The following is a 25,541-nucleotide window of genomic DNA, read 5'->3' as shown; positions in this document are numbered from 1 at the left end:
CAATATCAGAATTTTTTATCTATGATTAGTGCTTTTTCTGTTCTGTTGAGAAACTTTACCAACTCCAGGATCATATATTCATATATTCATTATGTGCTCTGATGCATTTTCCAAGATGCTTTATATTTTAAGCTTTAATATTTAGGTCTACAATTCATATCAAATTAATATTTGTATATGTAGGAGGTAGAGGTTAAGAATCATTTTTTCCCGTACAATATTCAGTTGCTCCAGACCCACTCAGTTATTGCTCATTGAAAAGACTCCCATATCCGCCATCAAAGTGCATTGGCATCTCTAGTTCCTTATACCTTAAACTAAAAATAAAAGTTGCATGATACATAGGATTGTCTAATTCTTTGGCAAAATAATTTTTTAAAGTTTGGATATTTTAGTATGAGAATCTAGAAGGATATAGAAGTTACACACTGAACATTGAACATCAGCTTCCTTGAAGGAATGGAGGAGCAGATTATAAATTATTTCTTTATATGCCTTAGTATTACTTGATTTGTTATTATGTGGTGTCTCTTTACTCTTGTAACTTACATAAGTTTTGATAAAATGATGAGGCAAGACAAATCATCAGAAGCAACACAAGCAATGTGATCTTTCCCTCTTTTGAAATGTCTCTTCTGGGGCCTAACATCTACCGAGCATCAAAGATGATTTGTGTTTCTGTCCTGGTTGCCACTCTTAATCAACTTGTCATCAAGTAGTGGGATCGCGTGACGGTCTTCTTTGCAACTCCAGTGCAGCCCCTTCCAGGGCCATGGAAGGTTACAAACAGGTGAAAGACAATAAACAAAGCAGGGGTTTCTCCTCAGTTTGGCTCCTCAGGTGACATTTGTGAATTAATTCTTTTATGGTAAATAGTTATTTCCTTTGCATGAATGCTAGATCATTATATGCTCTCTTTCATTTTAAAATCTCAATATTAATAGGAGTACAAACCTTTTAAACTAGATACAGAATAAGATGAGTTCAAAAGGCTAGCTTTGAAAACTAGCTCAGCCATTAACATGGACTGTACTGCTTATAATCTGAAAACCATGCTGAGGATTCATCTATTTCTCTCTTTTAACTTTTGCATCTAATTAATCTTTGTCTGAAGGGCATGTTCCTGGTATTCACAAGCATGCCTCAGTGGGGCTAATGTGCAGCAGAGTGACCTTGACTGAGAAAACAATTTTCACCCAATCTTTTTCCAGCCAATTATCTCCAAAGGTACAGAGAAGGAGTATTTATTATGCTCTCCTCTCTCACAAGGGAAGAACATCGAAAAATTAATTTTGTTTCCCAAGGAGAGATTGTAAACCTTCACATAATATATCATGAAAGGGCAAAGTATTGTTGACATGATTTCAATATATCTCTGAATTTTCAGGCAGCCCTAAGGGGATCTCCAGATACTGTTTAGTTGTCTTTAATGTATGCCTAGTAAACAGGAAACTCCTAGAATGAAAACCTAAATATTGATATGGGAGCCTTTTTAAACATATGTGGAATTTTTACATATGCAGTGTAGAAGTTGTACTAATGAGCACTTAACCAAGTGGCATTTGGGGCTCCCAAAAAGAAACAAAGTTGGCAAGAAATTGCTCAAATAAATTTAAAGTTTTTCAACCTACAAACTCCAACACCAACAACGCTCTACTTCTGTCTTATAATTGGCACCAACACTAGGGACGTGAGAAGGTAGAAAAAAAAGTGTTGAAAATCCATAGCCTGGTGAAATTTTTTTTTTTTAGATTAAGAGAAAATTTTAAAATCTATTTATCCAGACTATAGTCAAGTCTCTAAAAAGTACAGTTAGATCATGGAAGATGCCAAATGTCTTGCTTTGGAGTCTGTGGTGAGTCTATATGCTGATATCATAGATCAGATATTGCCACAGATTCCCCAAAGGAATGAAATTCAATATCTTGTACTGGTAAAACTCAGTGGAAAAGTAATAAAATAATCATAGGAAATCATATATTGCATTGTGCCAGGTATGATTCTATTCATTTCACTTATTTTTTGAACACATAAATTACTTAATCCTCAAAGCCACATGCTAAAAATATTTTAGCATTTGGTAGTTTTATGGAGCAGACAGTTTATTTATAACCAGAGCAGAGGGTACAGAAAGGAAGTAGGTGAGGTTGGAAATGAAAGCAGGGGTTGTATCATGAAAGTTCTTGAATGTCTTGCTAAAGAATTACACTTCATCTTATGCAAGTAGAATGAGTTCAAACAGGGGTGTGAGGACACAAAATTCCATCTCTAGGCACTTACTCAAGAGAAGTTAAACATATGTTCATAAATAATCTTGTTCAAGAATATTCTCACAACTTTATTTGTAACAGCAAAAATGTGGGAATAAAGTAAATGTCCATCAATAAGTAAATGGGTAAGCATATAGGGCCATATAATGGATTCAGCAAGAAAAAGAAACTAATTACTGATACATGGAACAACATAATTGAATCTCCAAAGGCAGGATGCTGAGCAAAAAAGTCAGGTATAAAAGAATGCTATATGGTTCCATTTATGTGAAAGTCTCAACACAAGAAATTTAGTATATAGTTGCAGAAATTATAGTGGTTTCTAGGGGCCAGGGAAGAAGGTGAGGACATACAGGATAGGGGCATAAGAAAAGTTTTAAAGATGATGGAAATTTTCTATATCTTGATTGTGGTGATGGCTATATTTGTCAAAATTCATGGAATGCTACACTTATAATGGATCTTTTTTCACAAAAAAATATACATCAATTAAATTGCTGTTTTGAAAAGCAAAAAAAAAGAAAAGAAAACAGGGGTGTGACATGATCAGATGGATGTTAAAGAAAAATGAATCCATGAAAGGAGAAATGCCATATAAGCATCACTATAGGTGCAACAAGTTGGCTCAGATGGTAAAGAATATGCCTGCAATGCGGGAGACTCAGGTTTGATCCCTGGATCAGGAAGATGCCCTGGAGAAGGGGAAGGCAGCCCACTCTAGTATTCTCACCTGGAGAATCTCATGGACAGGGGAGCCTGCCAGCTACAGTTCATGGGATTGCAAAGAGTTGGACATGACTGAGTGACTAATACATACATACATACATACATACCTAGATGCCACAAAGGCATTTGATAAAACTCAGTCCCTAATGGTGATAAAAATTTTAATTAAATCATTAATAGTACCTATATAATACATGAAATATCATTGTTTTTATTAAATATATGTTGTACAACTATATATTGCCCTATATTATGAGAGTTGGACTATAAAGAAAGCTGAGTGCTGAAGAACTGGTGCTCTTGAACTGTGATGTTGGAGATGAGAGTCCTTTGGACTGCAAGGAGGTCAAACCAGTCCATCCTAAAGGAAATAAGTCCTGAATATTCATTGGAAGGACTGATGCTGAAGCTGAAACTCCAATACTTTGGCCAACTGATGTGAAGAACTGACTCATTGGAAAAGACCCTGATACTGGGAAAGATTGAAAGCGGGAGGAGAAGGGGATGACAGAGGATGAAATGGTTGGATAGCATCATCAACTCAATGGACATGAGTTTGAGTAAGCTCCGGGAGTTGGTGATGGACAGGGAGGCCTGGTGTGCTGCAGTCTATGGGGTTGCAAAGAATCAGACACGACTGAGCGACTGAACTGAACTGATATTATGCCATATTATATGATACACAATTAAGCATTTATTTAGCAATTCTTATGAACCAATTTAGCAATTTTATTTTTATACTTTTAACATACTTTAATGAACTTAATTTTGAAAAAGTCCTTTGAGGTAGTGTTATTATTGCCTTAATATTCAGGTGAAGAAGTGAGCACTAAAAGTTTCAGTAGCTTGTCCAAACAAGTACATATTACACAGTACGTAAGTGGCAGGCCCAGAATTTGAGCCAGGATAGTTCTTCACATGATGTATACCTCAAACCAAAGGCCAGCATCATGTTTAGCAGTGAGAAACTCAACAAATTCCTATTAATGCAAGAACAAGGCAAAAATATCCATTATCATCAGAAATTATTATGTTCTGGTTTCCAAGATGTTAAGTCGCTTCAGTTGTGTCCTACTATTTGCAACCTTATAGCCGTGGCCCTTCAGGCTCCTCTGTCCATGGGATTTCCCAGGCAAGAATACTGGAGTGGGTTGCCATTTCCTCCTCCAGTGGATCTTCCTGACCCAGGGATCAAACCCATGTCTCTTGCGTCTTCTGCATTGGCAGGCAGGTTCTTTACCACTAGTGCCACCTGGGAAGCCCATAATGTTCTGAAAATACTAGTAAATATAAATAGACAAGAAAAATAAATCAGAGGAATAAATGTTGAAAGAGAGAAGGTGAATTTTTTCACAGCTTTTCTTTTTTGGCTGTGCCATATTTTTTTCTTTTTTTCGCAGGATCTTGTGCAGCATATAGGATCTTAGTTCCGCAACCAGGAATTGAATTCATGCCACTTGCATTGATAGCATGCAGTCTTAACCATTGGATCACCAAGGAAGTCCCTGAAGGTGTGTGGTTTTAAGTCACTAAATTGGTGGCAATTTGTTACTACAGCAGTAAGAAACGAACACCGAGCCCAATAAGAGAGTTCCTAAAATGAACATGTACCCAACAGTGTCACATGAGGCTAAAACAGCAAGTCTGAAGTCTTTGCATTTAGCAACATGGATATTACTGTTGTTTTTAGTGAGAGCCTTGTTAGTTGAGTGATGGGACCAAAAGCCAGATGGGAGCAGATGGAGAGAGGAAAGGGAGGCGAGGAAAGTTCTATATTCTGGAATCACAACTGGAAAGAAGTGAGCATCTGAGGAGGCAAGGAAAGTTATTTTCCATTCATAACACTTTGTATTAGAAAAAAGAATAATTCTTGTCTTTGGTTTAAAAAATAGTGAAAAATGTCTAGTTTTATATGGTATAAATAAAAAATTATTTAAATAGCAAATGAAGAATAGATTGGATAGGAAAATTTGAAAGCAAAGGGATCAACTAGGAGGTTAAAACGTTAGTGTAAGTGAGCAGTTATGACTTCAGTTGAGCTAATAACATTGATGGAAGAAAAGAAGAATAAATATAAGAGATATTTAAGATGATCTTCTTTTCCCCATCAAGTTATAAATTCATGAAAATAGGAATGTTTGATTTATATTTTCTCTACCTTCCTGTGTCCCAGTGGGAACCAGGATCTACAGACAAGCTCCCCCTCTTGAACCCAGACATTTGCTCAGCAGGAATTCCTGTGTGTTCCATCCCATGAGAGATATAGTACAGGGTGCAGGATTAATAGAATGCTGCCCATATCTGTGGAACTGAGGTCCAACCAAGGCTGCTGTGGTACTTTAGAAGTATTAGTTAGTGAAAAATGAGATTAAGCTAGGACAGGAAAGTCTAGGAAAATTAGAGGTTTGCCTTAGCAAGGATGGCTAGACGGAGAAATTGATGGTCCTAAGGGTGTTGTATGTTTAGACTACAGGGGAGCAAAACTTGCTACTCCAAAATATCTCTTTGGCATGAGGAATATTTCAAGCTGAAAATAATCAAAGCCCCCAAAACTCAGGAAGAAAGTTTGATCTTCCCCCTAACTGCCTAAAAAGAATGAAGATAGAAGGCTTGGTCCTAGAACAGAGCTGTCATTTCTGCAAAGAATATGGTCTAGGTGCAGTAGGGGAAACTCTAGGCAGGGCCTAAAAATCAGAGTCCTCTCTATGTCCCATTGTACCTCTGCAAGGCACAGTAAATATTTATTTACCAAACTTTTGCTTTTCAATCTCAAGCAAATTGCCTTTCTCCCCTTTGAAGTCCCAAATCACTAACACCCAACATCCCAACATCCTCTTTTGTCTTTAGCTGAAGATGATGTTTAAGATGAGAGTGTTAACAATTTTGGTGAGTTACTCAGTTTTCCTGGGTCTCTCCCAGGTATCTTCTTCTTGTTTAGTCTCTAAGTCTTGTCTGACTCTGCAACCCCATGGACTGTAGTACATCAGACTACTCCATGCCTGGGATTTCCCAGGCAAGAATACTGGAGTGGGTTGCCATTTCCTTCTCCAGGGGATCTTCCCAACCCTGGGATCGAACCAGTGTCTTCTGCATTGCAGGCGAATTCTTTACCACTGAGTCACCTGGGAAGCCCTCTCTCATGTATAAAGTGAAGTGAAGTCGCTCAGTTGTCTCTGACTCTTTGCGGCCCCATGAACTGTTGAGTACCAGGCTCCTCCATCCATGGGATTCTCTAGGCAAGAATACTGGAGTGGGTTGCAATTTTCTTCTCCAGGGGATCTTCCCAACCCAGGGATCGAACTGCAGTCTCCCACATTGCGGGCAGATGCTTTAACCTCTGAGCCACCAGGGAAGCCCCTCTCTCATGTATACATGTTATTAAACTTCTGTGTGATTTTCTCCTGTTAATCTATCTCATGTCGATTTAATTCTTAGACCAGCCAGAAGAGCCTAGAAGGGTAGAAGAAAATTTCTTCCTCACTGACAAAACATTCTAACTTTGGAAACCTGGGTGGTGGGGTTAACTGGATGAATTTTGATGACATCATGTTTCTGAACACTATCCACTCAATCACAGACCTCAGGTAGTGGTGGAGGATACAGGAAGTGAGGTCCATTAACTTCAGAGAACAATTTGACAAGAATTTAGCAGGAATTAACCCAGTTAAGTGATAGATAGATTCAGGGGGAGATGGTGGGGCTATTTTGGCCAAGTTATTGTAAAGGAAATCAAACTTTAATATTCATTAGAAGGACTGATGCTAAAGTTGAAGTTCCAATACTTTGGCCACCTGATGCTAAGAAGTGACTCATTGGAAAAGACCCTGATGCTGGGAAAGATTGAAGGCAGGAGGAGAAGGGGGCAATGGAGGATGAGATGGTTAGATATCATCACCAACTCAATGGACATGAATCTGAGCAAACTCCAGTAGATAGTGAAGGACAGGGAAGCCTTTTGTGCTGCAGTCCATGGGGTTGCAAAGTCAGACAACAATGCGACTGAACAACAGCAACAATTGTGTAGGAATTGGGGGAAAACATACATCCCTAGCATACCTGACCCTTAGTGTATCAAATCAAAACTTAATTCTAAGTTCTTCTTGATGATGAGCTGGAGTTTCAGATACTTATGGCATCTGGAATTCCCTTGGGGCCTAAGACATGACCTCACAGGTAGTCACCAATTTCTGCCACAATGCATGCCTGCATTTCTAGGAGTAGAGCATACAGTTCTGAAACAGGTCATATTTCTCCTTAAGGAACAATGTAATCATTGGGATTGTGTTTCTAACTGAGAATATGATATAAAATAAATTATAAGCATAAACAATAGTATGTTATAAAAGCCAAGATGTAGCAACTACAGACCTCTGTAACAACTTAAAAGAGTAAAATTATATGTTAAGTTCTATATAATGGGCAGAAATATATTTGCACATTGATTATGCAAAAGGGACTCTGATGTACCATAAAGACTACATATAGCACATAAAACTACAGCTCTCATGAATCATGAATTTGACCAAAACTATTATGCTAAGTATAACTAACATTAAACATTTACTTAATAATTTCATGTGTCTTCTTAAAAAAAAAATTCAAGGGCTTTTTAAGAGATGGTTTTGCCAACATCCCTTTGAAGAGATATTGCATCCAACTCTTTGTGACCCCATGGACTGTAGCCCACCAGGTTCCTCTTGTACATGGAATTTTTCAGGTGAGGATACTGGAATGGGTTGCAATTTCCTCCTCCAGGGAACTTTGCATTAGTAATGCACTGAAGATTATTTCACTGTCCTTAAGGATGCCATAATAACAGTAAGGTGATATTATTTAATCCAACATATATTTATCATGTCTATTAAAACCTGGGCCCTGTGTTAGGTACTAGAAACATAATGATGACAGAATATGCCTTTGTTCATAGTTCCTCAAAGTTGGCTTCTTCTGGTTACCTGTCCCTTCAGAGCAATGATATTGCAGCATTGGTTCTCATTTACATCTCTCTCTACCCAGCTAGGCTGGGAGTTACTTGAGAACAGGAACCTCCTTTCTTTATCCACACATCCTCAGCTCTTAGCAATATGCCCCCTTCCCAAAGAGTAAAAGTCAATGTTTTTTTTTTTTTTAGAAAACTACTGGATATATATTGCCCGTGATTATTTTCTTTCCTTTTGAAATTCAGGAGGGATTCAACATGATTGATTTTACCTACCCCTAACTCTTCTTAGGCTATTCAAAGTTATAATGCCAACTGTTCAGGCTCTAACCAGATATCAGACCAAAGTATTGATGATAGGAGAGAGAAAAAAAAACCCAGAAATGGTTGTTAAAGGCCTCTTTCTTAGTGCTCACAGCTACAGAGAAGAGAAAGCTATTGACAGCTATTAGGAGGACTTCACACTTCATTGGAAAACCATAAAAAACAATTACCAGGTCTCTGGCACAGATTTTTCAAGAAGAGCTTCAAAACATCTCTCACAGAATTGCTAAGACAGGCATAAAACTGGAAACCCATTGTCTATTCTTTCTGACTTTACACTTAGATTTTGATGGTAAGACTCCTAAAGACTAGGTAAAGAGAGAGACAATAAAGCATGGATGTTAATTAATAAGCAAGTTTTCCTGGGGCTCACCAAAAGATAGAGATTGTCATAGAAAAAGTGCATCCCTTCCAGAAAAAAAAATAGCGGTCAGTCAATAATTAGAGCTACAATGTTAAGCAAGGCTTGATGAAGGGTAAAAATTGAGTTTGAACTTGGGAAGGGATTGGCAGAGGTGAGGACCTCAGTACAGACATGTATTTATAGGTGACCCCATGTTTCCTAGTCAGTGAGAAAGCCAACTTCCATGCAACAGATTAGGTATGTTATTCACTAATAGGTTAGATTCATAAGATGGGGCAAAATCAACAGAAACTTGAAACAGGTTCCTGAGCTGACTCAGTATTTTCCTTGATTAACAATTATATTCCAAGTATGGGCTGGATAAAGAGCAGGACTATGTGGGACTCTTGGGCACAAAAGGCTTTCTGTATTCCCCATTCCTTTGATTATTGGAAATAGGCTTCATCCAGGCTTCATTAACTTTCCTCAGTTCCAACAGGCAAATTCAAATAATTGTTTATCAGGGAAGGGACAGAAGAGGAGGGATAAATAGTCAAGAGAAAAAATAGTACAGCCTTGGGGCAAATTCCTGTTTCCCCCTCAAGGGACATACATGACAATATCTTCTAGCTGTTTTGCAGATACTGAAACCCCCACTAGATGGGTGAAGTTAACTCTATGCTGGCATATTGAGTGCAGCACGTTCACAGCATCATCTTTCAGGATTTGAAATAGCTCAACTGGAATTCCATCACCTCCACTAGCTTTGTCTGTAGTGATGCTTTCTAAGACCCACTTGACTTCACATTTCAGGATGTCTGGCTCTAGGTGAATGATCACACCATCGTGATTATCTGGGTCGTGAAGACTTTTTTTGTACAGTTCTTCTGTGTATTCTTGCCACCTCTTCTTAATATCTTCTGCTTCTGTTAGGTACATACAATTTCTGTCCTTTATCGAACCGATCTTTGTATGAAATATTCCCCTGGTATCTCTAATTTTCTTGAAGAGATCTCTAGTCTTTCCCATTCTGTTGTTCTCCTCCACTTCTTTGCATTGATCACTGATGAAGGCTTTCTTATCTCTCCTTGCTATTCTTTGGAACACTGCATTCAAATGGAAATATCTTTCCTTTTCTCCTTTGCTTTTTGCTTCTCTTCTTTTCACAGCTATTTGTAAGGCCTCCTCAGACAGCCATTTTGCCTTTTTGCATTTCTTTTCCATAGGGATGGTCTTGATCCCTGTCTTCTGTACAATGTCATGAACCTCCATCCATAGTTCATCAGACAGTCTGTCTATCAGATCTAGTCCCTTAAGTCTATTTCTCACTTCCACTGTATAGTCATAAGGGATTTGATTTAGGTCATACCTGAATGGTCTAGTGGTTTTTCCCACTTTCTTCAGTTTAAGTCTGAATTTGGCAATAAGGAGTTCATGATCAGAGCCACAGTCAGCTCCCGGTCTTGTTTTTGCTGACTGTATAGAGCTTCTCCATCTTTGGCTACAAAGAATATGATCAATCTGATTTTGGTGTTGACCATCTGGTGATGTCCATGTGTAGAGTCTTCTCTTGTGTTGTTGGAAGAGGGTGTTTGCTATGACCAGTGCGTTCTCTTGGCAAAACTCTATTAGCCTTTGCCCTGGCTAAATTTGCCCGTTACTCCAGGTGTTTCTTGACTTCCTACTTTTGCATTCCAGTCCTCTATAATAAAAGGACATCTTTTTTGGGTGTTAGTTCTGTTAGGTAGTTAGAATAGGTAAAAGGAGCCCAAAATGGCAGTGGCTAAAAGACCTGGAAGGGAAAAGCCCATGAAAATAGAACAAAGGAAGGTCCCAGGAGGGCTTTTTGCCCTGAATGAGTGGTGGCATGTAGGGAGTTAACCAACTTCCAGTTCTAAAAGGTCTTGTAGGTCTTCATAGAATCATTCAACTTCAGCTTCTTCAGCATTACTGGTTTGGGCATAGGCTTGGATTACCGAGATATTGAATGGTTTGCCTGGAAATGAACAGAGATCATTCTGTCATTTTTGAGATTGCATCCAAGTACTGCATTTTGGACTCTTTTGTTGAGCATGATGGCTACTCCATTTCTTCTACGGGATTCCTGCCCACAGTAGTAGATATAATGGTCATCTGAGTTAAATTCACCCATTCCAGTCCATTTTACTTTGCTGATTCCTAGAATGTCAACATTCACGCTTGCCATCTCCTGTTTGACCACTTCTAACTTGCCTTTATTCATGGACCTAACATTCCAGGTTCCTACGCAATATTACTCTTTACAGCAACAGAACTTGCTTCTATCACCAGTCCCATCCACAACTGGGTATTGTTTTTGCTTTGGCTCCATCCCTTCATTCGTTCTGGAGGTATTTCTCCACTTATCTCCAGTAGCATATTGGGCACCAACTGACCTGGGGAGTCCCTCTTTCAGTATCCTATCATTTTGTCTTCTCATACTGTTCATCAGGTTCCCAAGGCAAGAATATTGAAGTGGTTTGCCATTCCCTTATCCGTGGACCACATTCTGTCACATTCTTCACTCAATATGCCAGCAAATTTGGAAAACTCAGCAGTGGCTACAGGACTGGAAAAGGTCAGTTTTCATTCCAATCCCAAAGAAAGGCAATCCCGAAGAACGTTCAAACTACTGCACAGTTGCACTCATCTCACATGCTAGTAAAGTAATGCTCAAAATTCTTCAAGCCAGGCTTCAGCAATATGTGAATCATGAACTTCCAGATGTTCAAGCTGGTTTTAGAAAAGGCAGAGGAACCAGAGATCAAATTGCCAACATCTTCTGGATCATCGAAAAAGCAAGAGAGTTCCAGAAAACATCTATTTCTGCTTTATTGATTATGCCAAAGCCTTTGACCGTGTGGATCACAATAAACTGTGGAAAATTCTGAAAGAGATGGGAATACCAGACCACCTGACCTGCCTCTTGAGAAAACGATATGCAGGTCAGGAAGCAACAGTTAGAATTGGACATGGAACAACAGACTGGTTCCAAATAGGAAAAGGAGTACACCAAGGCTGTATATTGTCACCCTGCTTATGTAAACTTATATGAGAAACGCTGGGCTGGAGGAAGCACAAGCTGGAATCAAGATTGCTGGGAGAAATATCAATAACCTCAGAAATGCAGATGGCACCACCTTATGGCAGAAAGTGAAGAGGAACTAAAAAGCCTCTTGATGAAAGTGAAAGAGGAGAGTGAAAAAGTTGGCTTAAAGCTCAACATTTAGAAAACAAACATCATGGCATCTGGTCCCACCACTTCATGGGAAATACATGGGGAGACAGTGGAAACAGTGTCAGACTTTTTTGGGGGGGGCTCCAAAATCACTGCACATGGTGATTACAGCCATGAAATTAAAAGACGCTTACTCCTTGGAAGGAAAGTTATGACCAACCTAGATAGCATATTAAAAAGCAGAAACATTACTTTGCCAACAAAGGTTCATCTAGACAAGGTTTATCCCGTGGTCATATATGGATGTGAGAGATGGACTGTGAAGAAAGCTGAGCGCCGAAAAATTGATGCTTTTGAACTGCGGTGTTGGAGAAGATTCTTGAGAGTCCCTTGGACTGCAAGGAGATCCAACCAGTCCATCCTAAAGGAGATCAGTCCTGGGTGTTCATTGGAAGGACTGATGCTGAAGCTGAAACTCCAATACTTTGGCCACCTCATGTGAACTGTTGACTCATTGGACAAGACCCTGATGCTGGGAGGGATTGGGGGCAGGAGGAGAAGGGGACGATAAAGGATGAGATGGCTGGATGGCATCACCGACTCGATGGACATGAGTTTGAGTAAACTCGGGGAGTTGATGATGGACAGGGAGGCCTGGCGTGCTGTGATTCATGGGGTCGCAAAGAGTCAGACACGACTGAGTGACTGAACTGAACTGAACTGAAATGAACTCTATGCTGCCCACAGGCATGCAGACCCCAGACACATTAGAACCAGAAGGTTGATGATGCTGACTCCCACTTACCCCACCACCAACCAATCAGAAGAATGTCCACAAGCTGGTCATGTCCCCTTTGAACTATTACTATAAAACTCCTCACTACTCACTCCAGGTCAGTTTGGGGCATGCAGTTTTAAGGGTATTAATCCACCGTTCTCCCACCCCCACTTTGCCTGGCATAGCAATAAAGCTATTCTACTTCACCCAAAACTCTGTCTCTGAGATTTCAATCGGTGTGAGAGTACAGAGGCCAGATTCAACTTCAGATTCATCATTAATATAAAAAGCACATGTTCTGGGTACCAGTTTTTTAATGAAAGTTCCAATTCAAATATCTTCTAACCATCCCTCCTGCATATATCAATTAAAATTTAGTTCTTAAGCATAGCCAATGACAGCTCATATGAGTATACACACACTGAAATATGTGTGCTGATCTTCTCCATTTGTGGGTTAGTAAGGCTATAAGCCTTCTTAGCAACAGACTCAACAAAAATCCCAAGAATCTGAAAAAAAAAAGTAGTGAAATATAGACTAAGGAATTTCCCTGATTTTCCTTCCAATTTGGACAAGCCTAAGCATAGAGCTTCTGGGACCCTCAGGTAAGTTCAGTTCAGTTGCTTGGTCGTGTCCAACTGCAATCCCATGAACTGCAGCACGCCAGGCCTCCCTGTCCATCACCAACTCCTGGAGTTCACCCAAACTCATGTCCATTGAGTCAGTGATGCCATCTAACCATCTCATCCTCTGTCTTCCCCTTCTCCTCCTGCCTTCAATCTTTGCCAACATCAGGGTCTTTTCAAATGAGTCAGCTCTTCACATCAGGTGGCCAAAATATTGGTTTCAGCTTCAACATCAGTCCCTCCAATGAACACCCAGGACTGATTTCCTTTAGGATGGACTGGTTGGATCTCCTTGCAGTCCAAGGGACTCTCAAGAGTCTTCTCCAACACCACAGTTCAAAAGCATCAATTCTTCAGCGCTCAGCTTTCTTTATAGTCCAACTCTCATATCCATGCATGACTCTTGGAGAAACCATAGCCTTGACTAGACAGACCTTTGTTGACAAAGTAATGTCTCTGTTTTTTAATATGGTGTCTGGGACCCTAGCATGGTATTAAAATGAATATGAGAATTCCAGTCTAAGCTCTGGAGATTAAAAGTGGCATCTATTCCTGGGGACAAGACAATTTATCTCATTATAAAACAATGAAGTGTTCTTTAAATGAAATTCCCACCAACTTCCAGTCTTTTGTGGCCTTTGAAATTCTGGGTAGTTGGATAGTTAAATGTTGTTCAGTGGCTCAGTCATGTCAAACTCTTTGCAACCCTATTGACTGCAGCACATCAAGCTACCCTGTCCTTCACTATCTCCCAGAGTTTGCTCAAACTCATGTCCATTGGGTCAATGATACACTCTAACCATCTCATCCAATGTTGCCCCCCTCTCCTCCTGCCCTTAAATAGTCACTTAGAATAAAAGGAAGCTACATACATCTAATACGCTTTCAGCCTTTTCTCCCCAGGAGTAAAAACTGCTGAGCTGCTACACACAATATTCATCATATTTTGGTCTCTGGAACTCTACAAGTATGCTTAGCAGATCAAATCATTTTTTTAAGCTATAAGAAATGGTAGATAACATGGAATAAAGTCCACCATAAAATAAGTTACAATCAGACAACACTATACTAAAAACAGTCTATTATGTCTCGAGGCTCCAAATACTTGTTTTGTGACTTTGAATTTTTTCAACAAGGCTTCTCATTTCATTATGAAAATAGATGCTTAGAGTGAGAATGTACCAATGACATATAGGGCATTGTTAGAGGAAGAAATTTTCCTCTACCCTTCTAGGTTCTTCTGGCTGCTCTAAAAGTTAATTTGACATGAGATAGATTAACAGGAGAAAATCAAACAAAAATTTAATAACATATATACATGAGAGAAACTCAGGAGAATTGAACAATTTTACAAATAGCCAAAATCCTCACTTTGGCTAAAGACAAAAAAGGATGTTGGGAGTAGTGTTTTAGAACTTCTAAGAGGAAGAAGACAGTTCACACAGAGATAGAAAAGCTAAACTGTTAGCTAAACAGATGTTTGTTGGGCCATGGAGAGACAGGGGGATCCAGAGAGAAATTTTAACAGACTTTGCTAGGTTCCTCCTTGTCTACCATACCTAATTCATACCATAGTTGATCACTCCCTTCCTGGAACATTATTTTAGGCACTTAGGAAGAAGGTCAAAGGTTCTTTTTGAGTCTCTGAGTCTTAAAAATAATCATCCTAAATTAATCCTCATGCCAGAGACACAATTTGGAGGTGGCAAATTTTGCTCCCTTATACCACTGACCTTGACACCTGGTAAGTTACCAAAAAAGCAATTTAGTAGAGTATGATGTACAAAATCAATCTTCCACAGGAGCCAAAAATGAACATGGCTCAGAAGATGTCCTGGCCTCCATTTTTCCTTTACTTGCTGGGTACCTATTAATGCCTGACTGTAATATAAAAGTAAATGTCAGTTGGATGCTAAGTAAATTAGCATTTGTGGTTTTACAGTTAGATTTTAACACACATACAAAATAAAATCGAAAATCATCATGTCTAGCCTCTTTACAAAAAACTTCAGAAAGTTTTGCACTACTTTCTCATTTTCATGTTACTGTATTTTAGCTCCCTCTTGTTTTAAACACCCCAAAGTTAGACTTCTTTTCTTCTTTCTCTCAATTCTCTCAATTATTCTGTAATTATTTAGAATTACTATCATCCTCACCAATTTCTTTGCTCACCATTGTTTTTTGTATCCTACACGTTCCTTCTGGATAATTGTTGAAGCATTTTCTTTTGTTTTTTCAGCAAGGTTCTGTGAATAGTAAACTTTCCTGGTTTTCATATAACACTAATGCCTTTTTCTGACATGGAATCCTAGTGTAATAAATACACACTTTCAACTTCAAAAATTTGGAAGTGCTATTCTTCTGTCATGATGGACCAAAAGCTTGGCGTCTATCTTTCTAGGTAAGCTCTCTCTTCTCTTGGGCTGCTTTTAAAATTTTTTCTCTCTGTTATTCTACACAAGGATTACAATGTATTCAGGTACTGAGTTTTAAAAAAAATTCTACCTGGGACTCGGCATGCAACTTTAATTTGTATTTTCATCTTGACTCAACTAATGAGACTTATTTTTCTTAATTTCCAGTAGATTGTTTTTTTCTGGTTATATATTTATTGTATTTTTGCAGTGGAACAAAAGAATGTTTCTTGGCTTTGTTTTGTTTTTTATTTTTGGAATTAACTGAGCTTTTTGTTTTGTTTTGCTGTTCTTCATAAATCAATGTGCATGTGTTCTCAGTTGCTAAGTCGTGTTCAACTCTTTGTAACCCTATGAACTATAGCCCTCTAGGCTCCTCTCTCCATAGGATTTCCCAGGCAAGAATACCAGATCAGGTTGCCATTGCATACTCCAGGGGATCTTCCCAACCCAGGGATTGAATCCTCAACTCTTACATCTCTTGCATTGGCAGGCAGATTCTTTACCACTGTGCCACCTAGGAAGTCCTCATAGACAAACACAAGGTTTTTTTGTTGTTGTTGCTGTTTTTTAATGACTGCTTAATGGGGTCTAGAAAAGATTAATTATGTATTTTCACAAGAGTTTGATATGTGTATATTAGATCTAGCTCTTTAATTGCATTTGGACTTTATGTCATCAGAAAACAGGTGGGGTATACTTAAATTGGATAATTTGAAAGTAGTTTAATAAAGTGAAAGTGAAAGTTGCTCAGTCATGTCCGACTCTTTGTATGGACTGCACAGTCCATGAAATTCTCCAGGCCAGAATACTGGAGTGGGTAGTTGTTACCTTCTCCAGGGGATCTTCCCAGCCCAGGGACTGAACCCAGGTCTCCCAATTGCAGGCAGATTCTTTACCAGTTGAGCCACCAGGGAAGCCCATGAATACTGGAGTGGGTAGACTATTCCTTCTCCAGAGGATCTTCCCAACCCAGGAATTGAACAAGGGTTTCCTGCATTGCAGGCAGGCAGAATCTGTACCGGCTGAGTTACCAGGGAAGTCAAAGGGATATACAATGGTATATGCAGAGTAGAGGGAAAGCGAAAAAATAGAGCAGTAACTCAAATAGTTGAGGGGCATGCCATTGCCATGTATTGGCTGGAAAGTAAAGAAGAAGGAGTAGTTACAGAACTTGAGATGTTAGGCATCATTCCATTTCTATGGGATGAGGCAAAAATTTACCTTCTGTAACTTCTTCTTGCTGACATAGGGCACTATATTCTTTGAGTGGAAGATGCTGACAATGGTCCATAGAATTTCTTTACTGATAATTTTAGTTGTGTGATTATGTATTAGGCAGAATAACCTAGAATTATTTCTATACCAGATGGTTAGATGGCCTCACCGACTCGACAGACACGAGTTTAAGTAAGTATTAAGAGGCCAGTTCTTGAAATTGTGCTAGCCATAGATTCAGCACTGCTCAAGATGACCAGCTTATGTCATGGTTATAGTCTGGTCACTATGCAGTTAGCCTTTTCTCTCTGGTGGCAGTTATAGTATCTGTAAAAAACTCAGGATTGTGCATCAGACATTGAGTCTGTGACTCTGTCATCTTCATCATTACCTGCTTGATCCTGATCTTTAGTGGCTCTGGGAAGCCTTGGAGACTTCAGCTTTTCTACAAGCAAGAGGCAGGGGACACAGAGGGGCCTTCTTACTTGGAGGGTCCCATAAGGTTTTGCTTGGTTCCTTTTGTCAGTAGGTCTGATGTCTGGTCTTCTTCAGGGACACTTTTTATGGATATTTTCCCTGCATATGTGTAAAGTTTTCTTGCTTATTTTCATTTTTTTATAATTTAAAATTTTGTTGTTGTAACTTGAACATTTGAAGTAATATAACATGGTAACTCTGAAAATCAAATTATTTCCTCTCCCAAGTGTATGTCGTTGTTTACTTGTAGTTTTGCTTTTTGTTTTTTTAGTAAGTTTTCTGAACTAATTCTGTAAAGTCTGTATCTTTGTCTATGTGGTCACTGAAGACTTAACTTGGTTAGATGAGTACTCAGCTAATAATTGGACAGAGATTTTCTTAAATGCCTGAGGTCAGTTAATCTCTTCCAGTATTTGCTGAGGGCTCTGTGCCTGTGTTGGAGTATGCCTTCAATACTCAAGCCAAGTAGTTTAAAACTTTGACTTAGCCTTCATTTCCTACCTGTTGCAACCTCAAGATCAGCCAGAGGTGAGAGCTTAAGGCCGCCTCAGATCCTTCCTGTGAATGTGCATAGCCTTGGGTGTGTAAACAGCCTGAGGCATGAAAACAGCTTTAGGCATATGCCAGGACTTATAGATTTCTGGGAATATATCAGAGATTTTGAAAGCCCCTATGGAATTTCATTCCTCAGCTTTTGCTTTCAAGTTTTCTGGTTAGTGCATTGTTTGCCTCTACTGTTATCCAGTGCCTCAGGCAGCCATGAAACTCAGCAATGGTCTGTAATTGCTTTTTGATAAATGTTCCTGAGTGATAAAGCTTTTCACACTGGCAAATTCAGATAAGATACAGCTTGCAAACATGGTCTTGTAGGGGACCCACCAGGCAGGTCACAAATTGACAATTTAGGGGAATGATGCTTGGAAAAAACTCCAGCCCTATTCTTCTCTCCTATAGTTGCCAGTCTTCACCATCAATGTGAGTTGTTATATTTCAAGGCAGCTGTGCTTCTGGAAATCAGAGAATAGGACTGGGAAAAGTTAAAATGTTCCAAGGCCTTGCTATTTTCAACAAGATCTCCTAACTGCTTCTCTTTAAGAAATATTCCCTGGGTTGCTACGACCATATAGTTAATTTCCAGAGGTCTTAAAAAGCTGATTTTGATCATTTTTGCCAGTTTTCTCATTGCTTTTATGAAAGAGTGAATTTTTGGAAGTCTTACTTTGCCATTTTTACTTTATAAATATAAATGCACACAATACCCTTAATCTTCCCTTTCTTAAGTAGCATCTATAATCTGAGTAATGATAAATTTAGTATAGTCTTCTTTCCTCTTCATTTCCTTGCTTCCCTCCTACCACGCAATTTTAGTTAATTATACTATATTTTTGTTTACCATTTATAGTTAACTATGCTTCTATGACTTTATTTGCAACTTTAAATTATCTCCTTGGACTCCCAGCAATTACAGATGAAGCAGATATGTGTAATACTGTATAGTTTCTTTCTCCCTCCCCCAATCAATTTCCACTAGTTACATTGTCTTAATTTGGGTTCCCTCAGAGGCAAACAGTGTGACAACGATTCAAGTATAACTTCTTTATTTGTGAAGAACAAGAAATGTAGGGAAGTAAGGAAGTATACAGGAAAGGCAAAACAAACAATACAAGAATTATTAAGCCAGTTATTTATGTAAGTGACTAGAGCCTAATAATACGAAAAATTTCTGGTAAAGATTGTAATACATATGCCTCAGCGTTGTATGTAGTCACCAAACCCATCAATCATTTGTTGAGGGTTTCTCCTGGGGGGATTTTAATTCCACTGTAGTTCTTTTATGCTGCCCTCAGAAAAAAGACTCATATATCATTAGATGGAATCAGCTAAGACAAACTAAAGTGGTAAAACTGCAGTGATATAAATGGGACACTAAAAGAGTCCCCTACATATTACATCATTTCTCCATTATTATATGAAACTTTTACATTCTGTTTTGTGCTTCCTTCCTCACATGTGTTTTAAGCTTGTTTATACTGTTAAATATATTAATAATTCATAGTGAGTTCTTTTTCCATAATTTCTCTATTAATCTCTTTATTGTCTTAAATTTGTCCTCCATTAATTTTCTCAGGAAGTGCTCATAGCAATGATATTCCCTGAGCTCTTGAATGTTCAAAACTATTTGTCTTTATCCTTTTGTACTTTAAACACAATTTGATTGGATAGAGTATTCTTGGCTCACATTTCTGCCAAATTGCTACAAGAAGCTATGAGCATCAGTGATGGTTTCTTACATGTTTTGACTTAATCTTTGCACTAAGGTGAATAGTATCTCCCCAAAATTCATATCTACCTGGAACCTCAGAATGTGACCTGATTTGGAAATAAGATCTTTTCAGATATAATCAGGTTAAAATAAGATCATACTGGATTAGAATGGACCCTATTCCAAAAAGAGATCGGAGTGATGGCTATAAAAGAAGACTTAATAAGTCTTAAAGGATTGAAATCATACAAAATATGTTCTCCAACAACAATGAATTAAATTAGAAATCAATAATAGACGGTTTGAAAATTTTAAAAAATATGTGGAAATTAACCAATATACTCCTAAATAATCAATAACCAAGAAATTGCAAAGAAAATTATCTAATAATTTGAGATAATGAAAAATGAAAAGTCAACATACTAAAAAAATAGCACTTAGAGGGAAATACATGCATATATCTATACATATTACTTTCTCCAGGGGATTTTCCCAACCCACGGATCAAACCCAGGTCTCCTGAATTGCAGGCAAATTTTTTACCATCTGAGCCACTGGGGAAGCCTATATGTGTGTGCACACACACACATGCATACTTATATGTGCACATATGCACATGCACACATATGTATGTACACGTATGCGTGTGTGCATATACACATACACATGTATGTGTGCACATATGCATGTACATGTATGTACACACATGTATATGTATACATATATACATGTGTGTATGTATACATATATACATATACTTACATTAAAAAAGAATATCTAAAATCAATAACCTAATTTTCCACATTAAGAAACGATTGCAATAAGAAAGCAAGTAGACAGAAATAATAAAGATTAGGACAGATTTGACTGGAATAAGAAAATAGAGAAAATCAAAAAGACCATAACTGATTCTTTGAAAAGATCAATAAAATTTACACACTAGCTATATTGAGCAAGATAAGAGAGAAAAGTCAAACTGTTAAAATCAGGCATGAAAGTGGAGACATTACTACTGACCTTATAGAAATAAAAATATTATAATTCAGTCAACTGCTGCATGCCAACAAATTAAATAACTTAGCCAAAGTGAACAAATTCTTAGAAAGACACAAACTACTGAAACTGATTCAAGAAGAATTAGAAAATGTGAATAGATGTATAATGAAAGAGATGTATAAAAACTAAAAACCTGAATTAGTAGTTAATAAATTTCTCCCAGAGAAAAGCCCAGCAACAGATGACTTCACTGGTGAATTCTACCAAACATTTAATAAAACATTAACACCAATCTTTCACAAACTCTTCCAGAAAATTCAAGGGGAGAGAACACTTTGAAATCATTTTATAAGGCCAGAATTACCCTCATATTAAGTCCAGACAATGTAATCAAATAATATCAGATCAAGAAATTAATCATATTAAAAAATGACAAGAACACAGATTAAGAAATTAAACATTAATATTTCTTTTAAATATGAACACAAAAATCCTCAACAAAATATTAGCAAACCACTTTCAGTAACATATAAAAGGATTTTACAACATGACCAATGGAATTTATTCCAGAAATGTATGATTGGTTTAATATCCATAAATTAACCAGTATAATACACAATACTAATAGAATTAAGGCCATTAAAAATAACCATCTCAATATGCAAAAAAAAAATAAGAAGTATTGGGAAAAATATCCAACTCCCTTTTATGTTGAAAACTCTGAACAAACTAGAAATAAAAAGGAACTTCCTCACCCTGCTAAAGAATATGTGTGAAAACTCCACAGATAATATCATACTTAATGGTAAAAGACTGAAAGCTTTCTCTTTAGTAACATCAGAAACGATACCAGGATATTTATTCTTGCCATTCTATTCAATACTGTACTGGAAGTTATAGCCAGAGCAATTAGGCAAAAAATAAAGAATAAAAGAAAGAGGGGAGGGAAGGTGGAAGAGGGATAGAAAAGAAGTAAATAAAAGGCATCTAAGCTGGAAAAGAAAAAGAAAAGCTATCTTTATTAAGAGATGATATGATCTCAGGTATAGAAAATCCTAAAGAAACCACAAAAAAACCTATTAGAATTAAAAAAAACAAATTCAGCAAAGTTTCTGTGTACAAGATCAATACACAAAAATCAGTTGTATTTCAAATTACTAGAAATGAAACATCTGAAAAATAAATTTTAAAAAGTTCCATTTACAGGCTTCTCTGTGACTCAGTGGTAAAGAATCCACCCGCAATGCAGGAGCCACAGGAGACATGGGTTCAGGCCCTGGGTCAGGAAGATCCCCTGGAGGAGGGCATGGCAACCCACTCCAGTATTCTTGTCTGGAGAATCCCATGGATGGAGAAGCCTGACAGGCTCCAGTCCATGGGGTTGCAAAGAGTCGGACAGGACTGAAGCGACTTAGCTCGCAGGATGTATCCACGCACTGGTGGTCCAGCAGACATGGGTTTGATTCTTGTTCCAGGAAGATCCCACATGCTGTGGTGAAACTAAGCAGTTGTGCGCCACAACTGCTGAAGCCCAGGCACCTAGAGCCCATCCTCGGCAACAAGAGAAGCCACTGCAATGAGAAGCCATGCCCTGTGACTAGAGAGTAGCCCTTCCCCCCACCACCTCCCACCGCCTCCCACCACCCCCTACCCCAACTCACCACAACTAGAGAAAGCCCTTCAAGGGCAGCAATGAAGACCCAGAGCAACCAATAAATAAATAAATAAATAAATCTCATAAAAAAATAAAAATTCCATTTACAAGACCATCATAAAGAATAAAATACTTAGGCAGAATTTAACCAAGCAAGTGGGTAGAAGACTTCTACACTTAAGACTATAAAGCATTGCTGCAATAAATGAAAGGAAACATAAACAAATGGGAAAACAGTTGGTGTTCTTGGATTTGAAGACTTAATAATGTTAACTTAATGATGTTAAGATAGTAATACTACCCAAAGCTATCTATAGATTCAGTGAAATTTCTTTGACTACCCCAGGATGACATTCACTTGTTTATTTTTATTCATTCTTTCATTTACCTATTTGCTTCTACTCAATAGAAATAATTAGTTGGTGTCTTTTTTTGTGAATGCAAATCATCTGTGATCTGGAGTATTAATTAAATGTTTATTGTCTCTTTAGGCTTTCCTGGTGGTTCAGAATCCACCTGCAATGGTCAACCTGGGTTCGACCCCTGGGTTGGGAAGATCCCCTGGAGAAGGGAATGGCTACCCACTCCAGTATTCTTGCCTGGAGAATTCCATGGACACAATCCATGGTGTCACAAAGAGTCAGACACGACTGAACAACTTTCACTTTATATGTTAGACTCAGTTTCACTTTAAGTGATCATTTCTCTATATATTTCCTGCTCGAAAAGGAAACTCTGAGAGATGTTGGCAACACAACAGTAATTAAATAGTTTTTCTTTCTCTTTCATCTGTTAATATCACACCCTCTCCCCCAGTTTGGCACCAGTCAGTGACCTGGCAATTTCATTCTTTTACCACACAATTGCCCTCGTGATAGAATCCTCTGTACACAGAACAATGGCCTCCCAAACTTCTCCCCAGCCCTTTCTCAAATTGAAGCTAGCTAGACCACAAATTCTCTGGCCCTGATTACTATCTAGTTCATTTGCATGCAACTTGTTTCATTACTAACATGGGAAAAGGTTAGCAAGAAAATAAAGCAAGGGTTTTGGACAAGGTAGGATTCACATAAACTTTTCTGCTACTCCACTGGGTCCCCACTGCATTCTATTATCTTTGATTGTAAGAATGTATAAGTTATTTGATCTTTGTCATATTTCTATAAATATTAAAGTCCTCCTATTATATTTTCCTAAGTTGGTAAATAGCATCAACCATAAAATATTCCCATTTATCATCCCATTACTGTCTTTCTCCTTTTGTAAGATCTCTCAGTAAAGGAAACTGTTATTTTATAATCTTTATGAGCGATATCTGATAAAATTATTCTTGCTCTAAAATAATGAATTATCTTTTGATTTTTACCAAACCTCATCAATACATGCTTATCTCAGCAATATAAAAGCTTCACAAATTGCACTATATTTACCTCATTCATTCAAGTGTATTTTTTTAAGCATATGCATCAAGCACTGTGCTAAGTGCTGAGATATGGTTCCTGAATCCCAGTAGCTCCTAGTCTTATGAATAATGTAATCAGCCCTAGAGCAGTGACATGTATGAAGTAGTAGAAAAGCATGGAGGGGATCATGCCTGGAGGCATCCAGGATAACTTCACGAGGAGGTTGATATTCACCATTTCAGTCCTCTGGTAAATTACTAAAATTTTAATAAAAAAATAAAAACCTTATCCTTTAAATCTGTGTTTCTACTTTTCCCTTTTGTCTTCACTCCTAACGGTATCCTATCAATGTTATTTTTCTGCTAAGTACTGTTGAGACTGTGCAAAACATATATGATTTTCCTTACTGGCTTTTAAGCCCCTATTGGGCTTCCCTGGTAGCTCAGATGGTGAAGAATCTGCCTGCAATGCAAGGGACCCAAGTTCATTGCCTGGGTCAAGAAGATCCCCTGGAGAAGGGAATGGCATCCCACTCCAGTATCCTTGCCTGGAGAATCCCATGGACAGAGGAAGCCTGGTGGGTACAGTCCATGGGGTAGCAAAGAGTCATATATGACTGAGCGACTAACAATTTCACTTTGAATCTGAATCTTATTATGAGCTGTGGCATGGCTCACATGGTGAAGAATCTGCCTACAATGCAGGATACGCAGATTCGGTCCCTGAGTTGGGATGATCCCCTGGAGAAAGGAATGGCAACCCACACCAGTATTTTGCCTGGAGAATTCCATGGACACATGACTGAGTGACTAACACTTTCACTTACCTGTGTAGACAATAGAATATGTGACTCGCATTAGTCAGAATGGTAATATATCTTTTTTTCAAGCAAGAAGCCATGAACAGTGGGCCTCAAGATCCATTTGACAGATCCAAGCCACCTCTGCATCTAGGAATTAATCTCAGGTGGATTTCTAGGCAACACAAATGACATGAAATTTATATCTGATATTTTCTTTTAGAAAAGGTCTTCTCCCACCCCCAACATTCATGAACCTTCCCCTTTAGAGGAGATCAGCTATAGAACTACTATAAATGGTTACCAAGCATTTTCTATAGGAGCTTATGGAATACCTTGAACTTTGGTTCATATTTCAGATATGAATATAAACAAGGAACAGCAGAAATAGCCTGGTAACCAGATTCTGATCTATCGCTCTTTTCTATATGGGTATTTATTTTGTTAACCCTGACTTTAGGATATGACAGCTCTGTGGCAACGCTATTCTACACAACTTCCTTCCTTCTTCACAGCGCTAACCAGCTTTAAGTCAGAGATATTCCACTTCATCCTAGAATGATGTATACTTTGGCCATCTGATGCGAAGAGCCAACTCATTGGAAAAGACCCTGATGCTGGGAAAGATTGAAGGCAGGAGGAAATGGGGGTGACAGAAGATGAGATGGTTGGATGTCATCACCAACTCAATGAACATGAGTTTAAGCAAACTCTGGGAGATGGTGAAGGACAGGGAAGGCTGGTGTGCTGCAGTCCATGGGGTCACAGAGTTGGACACAACTGAGTGACTGAACAACAACAATCCTGGAACAAAATCTACAGTGACTCATCCTCTGATGACTGTGATCATGTCAGAGTCACTTAGATGCTGTGAGAATCATTTATAATAGGAAACTCAATAAATAATAACATTTCTTACATTTCCCTTGGCATGATGCCTTTTTCTGTGACATCAGGGAACTTCAGTAATGAATGCTTATTTCTCTTCTTGCTTAAGTTTCTGCTATCCCAGCCAGTCACACAAGAAAAAGACTGGTTTGGCTTGAATCAATCCTGAATGTTTGATTGCCACAAAATAGTCCCCAATAAATCATACTACCCTGCATTCATGACTT

The sequence above is a fragment of the Muntiacus reevesi genome, chromosome X (genome assembly GCF_963930625.1).
Source record: "Muntiacus reevesi chromosome X, mMunRee1.1, whole genome shotgun sequence".
In the NCBI taxonomy this organism is placed as follows: domain Eukaryota; kingdom Metazoa; phylum Chordata; class Mammalia; order Artiodactyla; family Cervidae; genus Muntiacus; species Muntiacus reevesi.
The sequence above is the reverse complement of the archived record's forward strand: the minus strand, read 5'-3'. Positions refer to the sequence as shown.